Genomic DNA, 7,910 nt, shown 5'->3' with positions numbered 1-7,910 from the left:
TACTGTTCATTATTCTGACAGTAACCGCAGCTCCCCTTCAAAAAGAGTTCTCTCATAAACAAATTTTTATGCAGAATGAAGTCGACACGTTCGTTTGTAATCTTTAAGGTGTCAGCTTTCTTCTGCAATTTCACTTTACGGTTTGCCAAAACGATTTTGTGGACTTTTTTGATGTTTGATGATTGACCACCTTCTTTTGACGATTAGCATTATCTCTGTTTGTACGATCGCGTTGAAGTCAGTTAACTATTTCTCTCTACATCCACCGCTTTTGCATCCACCGTTATTATTTCAATCAAAAGTAATGATAAATCAAGTCACAAAATTGCTTTTAGTTCATTGTTTTGAAAACATACGAAATAGTAAAGCTACTAAAACAGCTTTAATTGGAACAGTAATCATTCAAATGTCATGAGCGGTACCATTTGGATATTGCCACTTTTTAAAATATTAAATTTTTGAAATTTATAAGAATTTTTTATAAATGACACTGCCAGCGTCTCATCCTAAGGATTAATAAGCTGATAGATATTCAGTATACTCTTAAAAATAATGTATTTAATATATAATATGTTAACTGTGTTATTGTTTAGGGCATGCAGGAGTATGTGTTAATCAATTCTAACCACCTAACGAAATAAAAAATAAATATCTTGTACTCTCTTCAGTAAGGTCAAATTTTGTAATATAATTATTATATGTTTTCAGTCCATGCAAACCGGGCATACCACTATTGTGACGACGTATTGACGATGCGTTAGGCATTTTTAAGCCTCACTCAGCACGAAAAAAACTATATACTCAAATAATTTATTTACTGTATAATTAATTATTAAAATTTTTTGAGGTCTGAACTGTGTATATGTATACTAGAGAAACACAAAGCATATTGTATTATAAATTATAATTCGTGAAACTTCGTGAAAAACTGAATAATTTTCTTATCTCTCTAATATATAATATTTGCATTCTGAAGTAGATAAATTATATTGGCTAGCTCCCTCTTTAATCCTCTTCATCTCTCTCTATTTAATCCTCTCCATCTCTCTTGCAATTTTCAATTTTATTTATACTATAAATTTAGTCTTTATTTATAATAAGAGAAAGAGTTGCCACATATTGCAATTCGGAATTATGTACTCACTTTGAAGTTGATTATTATTATAAAATATAAATACATATAATTCTTCTTAGCGTGGAATAACTTTAAAGCTTTATTCCTAGGAAATATTTTTAATATAAATACTTAAACAAATCTAAGAATTTTAAGGGAACTAATATGCGCAAGTGACCCCGTATCAGCATCACTGCATGATTATTCTATACATATATTCTTATTCATCTGCACACAATGTCCCAATATATTTCGTGTTGTTTTTTATTGTTGTAACATTATGCGGAATAAAAGGAGACTATTGACATTTTAAAAATTAATAAAATAATAAAACTAATAAAATAAGTTGTTACAACAATATCTGTTGCTTCTGTTTGGGTTTTAAAATCCTAAAAACTTTACGACGCTTATTATCAGTTTTTGTTCAAAATGACTGTATAAGGGTAATTTTTGAGTTGATTAGATTTGAAGTCAAGCCATTTGTACATTCTACATAATCTTTGCATTCCACGATTTTAGTTTTGAACGAATTTCTAAAATTATCTATCATGGACTTAAATATATGTTATGTTTTGTTTAACCACATATAACATAATTTATATATCAATGCCTAAAAATTTGTTTCAGCTGTTGAAAAGTTATGTGCTTAGTTCTTGCTTACAAACACAACCACCTTCATTGTACAGATTCATCAATTAATCACAGAGTAAGCATTTCATCCTTGTATTATATTACGATTCAGCTTCATCTACATCTGCACTATATTTGCAGCTTCTATATTCAAACTAAGCGATATAAAATGACTTACTGTATACCAGATAAATTTTTGAAGTATTTTAATGCAATGTTTTAGAAAGATTAAATTTAAAAAAACGTACCTTTTTTGTATTTTTAAAATTGTTGTCGATTTTGTGGTTGGGATTGGATATGTATATGTTTATATATGTTTCCTGTGGTTTAACTTTATTTCTTATTATTTTGAAGTGTGCCCTTATAATTAAATAGAGTATTTTTGCTCATTACTGCTATAATGAATCATGATTTTATTTTTACACATTTATTTTGCAAATGTTTTATTCTATTTTATTTTGTTTTATTTAATTTAATTTCATTTTATTTCAATTCATTTTATTTTATTTTAATTTTTTCAATTTTTTAATTTATTTTATTTTATTTTATTTTATTTTATTTTATTTTAATTATAAATGTATATTTTTTTTTTATTTCATATATTTTATTTTTATTTAATTTTTTTACTGTTAATCATCTGTGAAATTAGAATTTATTTATTTTCATAAATATATTTGAGTATAACCAAAATGAAACTCTTTTTACTAACGTGGCATGTTCTATTCAACTCAATGATCAGATTAACATTTCAACTAATGTTTCTCCTAACTTAATATTAAATATTTATATAATGAAAATATTCAATCTTTTATAATTAATTTAATTACAACTGAAACATTATTAACGCTTAACGTGTATCAATGATCTAAGCACTTTTCGCAAAAATTGAACTTAAATGTAAAACAAATTATTTACTGAGTTTAACATTAAATATTTAGATTTAAAGAAAAAAATGTCCAAATTCTGTGAAAAATTGCAGTAAAGTTACAAAATGCATAATATAGCACAATTGCCCGCATACTTTATTTAGGGTTACTGAGAAAATCTTTAATGTAGAGCAAATGTGAATTAATTTTATAGTAAGTTTTTTCATTTAAATTTCTTTGATTTAATTTAAAAAATTTTAATTATTTAGTGAATAATTGTTTATATTTATGCTAATAAAATCGTTTCCAGCGTAATATTAAATATAAATATGTATAGTGGTCACTTCTTATATCTAAGATACAAAAAATGTATACCAGGTGTATCGGTATGAAATGAGCGTTTTTTGGTGAAAATAAAACACTAATTATTAATAGGAAAGTAAAAAACATTTTATTCAAAGTATTGGCCATTGCTTTCTACACATTTTGACCACCTTTCTGGCAATTTGTGGATATCACGCCAAAAAATTTGTTCGTCTTTTAAAGCAAACCAACCAGACACCAATTTTCAACCTCCTTGTAGGAATCAAAGTGCTGCTCAGCCAATGCGTGTCCCATCGATGAAAACAAATGGTAGTCGGAAGGAGCCAAGTCTGGTAAACATGGCGGGTGGGGTAGCAGCTCTCAGCCAAGTGTTTTGATTGCATCCTGAACCCGTTTTGCTTTGTGTGCAGGTGCATTGTCATGGAGCAGAATTACCTTGCCGTGTCTTCTGGCCCAATCTGGTCGTTTCTCGATCAATGCATGGTTCAAATTTATCATTTGTTGTTCATAGCGACTAGCATTAACGGTTTCACCAGATTTTAAGAGCTCGTGGTACACCACACCTTTCTGGTCCCACCAAACACACAGCATTGTCTTCTTGCCGAATCGATCTGGTTTTGCAGTCGATGTTGATGGTTGTCCCGGATTAACCCATGATTTTTTCCGGTTAGGATTCATAAAATAAATCTTCATCGCCAGTAACAATCCGATGCAAAACCGATTTTCTTTCGTGTCTTTGAAGCAAAATTTCACAAGTGTTTTTTCGGTTTTCCATCCCCATTTTCCACACTTTTGGATCTTTCCCATAGCTTTTAAACGGTCAGAAAGTGTTTGTTGTGCAACATTTAACATTTCTGCCATTTGCTTTTGACCCAAAGTGTCATCTCCATCCAATATCGTTTGCAATTCGGCGTCTTCAAACTTTTATTATATATTAAATATTATATATACTTATTTTAGTTTAATATTTTTATATATATATTTAATTTTTTTCTATCCATTTCCATCAAGTTATATTTTTTTTTTTGTTTTTTCAAAAGTATTTCAGTTTTTATATAGGAGTATTTGTCTTATATATTGTTCTTATAGATATTTATCTCTACTGAATTAACATTTCAATTTTTATATACTTATCTATTATATGTATTATTTTTATTTATATTTATCTTTAGTGAATTAACATTTCAATTATATTCATTAGTTCTTATACCATTTCATTAAATTCAATTACAAATAATTTCTATTTATGTTTCTATATGTCTATGTAAGTCTATATATCTTTCTAATATTCTATTTCAACAGTATGTGATTTTATTAGACATTTTTAATATCAATATGTTATGTTATGCTTATGTCTGGTCAATCTTTTATGTAAGTAAGGAAATGCATGAATTGATGACATTGATGAACTTGAGATTTTGAAATGCATTTTAGTGAAACTATTAGGTTGCTAAGTATCTTCGCAAGCAATGAGCGAATGATTACGCTTGAACATTTCTAATTATATTGCAGTACTCAATAATCAATAAAAACAAATTTAACAAAAATGTTAATATAAGTGATCAGTTTTAAGTGCATGATTTTTTTAAAGATATTAGAGAGCTAAAGAAAATGATTTAACAGGTCTTTATTAAGTATATTGTACAATCTTTTTACATTCGGTTAATAATATATTTTAAAAAGCCTAGATACGTTTATTGTTAGCAATAATAATAGTATTTTCTTTATTCCTTGTGATTATTTATTTATACTTTACATTTTTTTTAATGATATTATTGTCAATATTAATATGTATCAACAATTAATGTCAATATTTCATGTACCAGACAATTTCTAAAAAGAAATCCCGGTTTTCTCCGATAAGCTAAATATTTTCCTTTAGATTTTTTCTTTTTGTTCTTTTAATAACTTCAAAATAAATAAAAATATCGATTCAAAACATATATGAATTAAAACAAAATGTTTTCTACAATCAACGTATTCTGTCAAAAATAGTGTGGAGTCATAAATTGTTGACTGATTTTTTAGGTTTCAACACACTAAATATTAGTTCTAAAAAAAATTCTTAAAAAATACATATTACTTTTCTTTATTATAGTTTCAAATAAGTTCTAAAACACATTTTACTACATGATTACACATAACATAACAGGGGCACAATAGATCTTAAGGACCCACATAATGATAATAGCAATAACACATAACCTCACTTATTATCTATTATCTATTTATTCAAGTGATTTTTTCTACTAACGATATTAGAATATCTACTATTGCGGAATAGAAACCGATTTCTATACACAAATTTCTAACAGTAAACAATAAGCAGAGTTAAGATAAGCAGAGTTTTGGTTCACTCTAATCATAAAAATCATTTAAGTTAACTTTTATCAAAACCATTACTTTATAGTAGTAGTAGTATTCTTTATTTATAATTTAAAAACATACAAGAATTATTCATTACTTTATATAACATCTGTATAAAAATCTCAGTATTAGATATTTCCATTTGGTATTAGATCTCTTAAGTATTAGTGTTTAATATAATATTATTATTAGTATAAACCTTTCAACGATAGAAATAACATATCTGTAAAAGGTATAAAAATGTTGCAATCATCTCGTTAATTTTATTTATTTGCTAATGAACTTCTAATTAAATGCTTTTTAACCAGTTTTCTAACCATTCATAATGTATCTACATATAACCGAGTATAAATATTATCTTCTAACATAAAAATTTAAAAGTGTAGATTAATAAAAACTGTTGGAAGTTACTGAGATTATAATTCTCATGTTTTTAGTTTGTTTATTAATATAAATTTTATTGGAGCAAAACGAATAATTGTGAAAGTAGTCAATAACTGCAATATGTTGATATAGACACATTGTTAAACTATAAAATAAGCTGAAGTCTTCTGCCAATTTTGACTAATTGAGTCTTCCTATATTAAAACACATAATGTGTTATTAAATGTTACGTTATTAAATGAAGTAAATACATTTTTCAATTCCGAACTATTGCGAATGTTTTCATTATGCGAAAAACTTATAAAAGATCTACTTGCGTCCTAGAATGAATGTCATTTTACATTTTTCGTAATAATGTATGATATAAAATTCAGATATTATGCTAAGAACTTATCTTCACAAGAATTTTGGTCAGTTACAAGACGTCCCATTAAAGAGCTTCTTGGGCTTCATAGAGGGTTTAAAATTGTTTTCAGCACTTCAAGTTTTATGTCGCAACAAAGTGCGTAAACAAAATTAAATGGATTCCTAGGATCATCATAATTATGTAACATACTTCCAAAAATGTGAAATTTATATATGTAGAAAAATTAAATACATAGTATGAAATAAACCATTAGAATTCGATGACACTAAGAAAAAATTTCTTAACTGTCAACGCAGAATAAATTTTAAATTAATCAAAAAATCCCAGATGACTTGACATAGGATTGCGATACTTTTTACAGTAATTTGTGATAATTTAAATAAGAAAACGCAAACTTTCAGCGTAACCGTAACCTCATTAAGATATTTCTTAAACACCAAATAGCATTTCCAAGATTCCAGACTAGATATTTTTTTATTGAGGGCAAATCTCGAGAAGGTCGCTTATAATGTTCGATTGGTAATGTAAGTGTCGTAACCAGGAATTTTCAAAATTCAAGACTAAACATTTTTCTGTGTAGAGCAATTTTGGAAAAGCCACTTAAAATCTTCGGCTGGTGATGTAAGCGTCGTTCTAATCTCTTTCTTATTTCCTCTTTCTCATTGGGTTTTCATTAAATCCAATCTCTCGCATTGAGATGCCCCGTAGAGATATCAATCTTATGCTAGGTTTGCTTACAGTTCATTGCGGATTAGATAACTATATAGACGATTAAATCTCCCTTGAATCGTACCTGTCGCAGCTGAGGGGAAGAGAATGAAGGTGCCTCTTATCTACTTTGTCTTTGCGCAGCTCATGCACGAGGGCGACTGCACACTTTTGGGGCCCTCTTCCTTAAGATCTAGGTGGCTTTAAATTCTGAGAGTCTTTATTATACGGTAACATAATGAGCCAATAGGCCTAAGTGCGTCCCGTAAGTATCGCCGGTATAACCTAACCTACATCTTCTGATCTTTGCACTTGATCTGACTAGTCATCTGGTACAATATTATTACCGAAGTCGCTGTAGTGAATAGCTATGCTAATTTAAATTCAATCATATGCTCAGTAATAGTACGAATCACCGAATCAATCTTGTCCAAGGCGCTTGTAGTATTAAAATCACCTTTGGATTATGTATTGCAATGTTTGTAAACAAATATATGCAATATGATATATAATTAAACAATATAATAATTAGTTTAATTTGTTCACATCTTGCTAAGAGCTTGACATTCCACCTGCTGCTAAATGTTTAAGAAGTGGTTTCAACTAAAGGGTTTCAAATATCCCATGAACCCTTAAAACTGAAACATAAATACTTTATGAACAATTAACGTATATTGCCGGTTTGATAAATGCTAACTTATCAGAAAACACAGCAGTTTTGCCTGAGCGACATTAACACTTAAAGTCTGCAGTTTTCATATTTGCCTCATAATTTTTGTTTGTTTGATTTTAGTTACAATTTTGCCCTCAGTAAAGGCACTTAACGAAACAAACTGAGTAGAGCAGAAGTCGAACACGTTCAATAGAAAACGACGCAGTCAGCGTTTCTCTGTACTGCTTTGCTTCAATTCATAATCAAATTTTTGTTAATTGTTTATAAAAGAAATACTTCAATACAAAAAATATTTGACAAACCAAATGCAACTGAAATTGTCAAATTTTAGACATTTTTTTGATATGTTCGAAGGTTGAAATAATTTAAAAAAAATTTTTTTTTTATACAAAAAGCCACTAAACAATTAAAGTGAAAAAAAATGTTCGAAATATTTTTTATAAAGTTTAAAAATAAATATTTTTAAGAACAAATTTT

This window comes from Teleopsis dalmanni, chromosome 2 (genome assembly GCF_002237135.1).
Source record: "Teleopsis dalmanni isolate 2A chromosome 2, ASM223713v2, whole genome shotgun sequence".
NCBI lineage: Eukaryota > Metazoa > Arthropoda > Insecta > Diptera > Diopsidae > Teleopsis > Teleopsis dalmanni.
Note: the sequence above shows the minus strand (reverse complement) of the source record.